Below are 410 nucleotides of genomic sequence, written 5' to 3' on the forward strand. Positions count from 1 at the left end.
TCTGTAAATGAGAAAAAAAAAAAAGTTTAATGGATTACTTTCCTTTTTTATTTCTCTAAAACCATTTTAGATTTTGCTTTTCTAGCTTAAAATCAGATATAAAATTACCCCCCCCCCAAAAAAAAAAGAAGAAAAAAAGTCATATTTATATATGTACTTCAATCTAAAAAGAAATAAAATAAAATAAAACTATCTGACAACAATTCCTATACAAAATAATAATAAACACTAATAATATAAACCAAACACGTGAATAAACCACAGATCCCATGGTAAATTTCTCTTCGATTTTCAGTAAGCACACTAAATAACTTAACTAAATAAAACCTTTGGATATATAGAATAATGAAATTATCTACCAACTAAATTTACCTCTCAAGTTTTCCTACACAAACTAACTTCCGTGCCTG

Source organism: Penaeus monodon, chromosome 25, assembly GCF_015228065.2.
Source record: "Penaeus monodon isolate SGIC_2016 chromosome 25, NSTDA_Pmon_1, whole genome shotgun sequence".
Lineage (NCBI taxonomy): Eukaryota > Metazoa > Arthropoda > Malacostraca > Decapoda > Penaeidae > Penaeus > Penaeus monodon.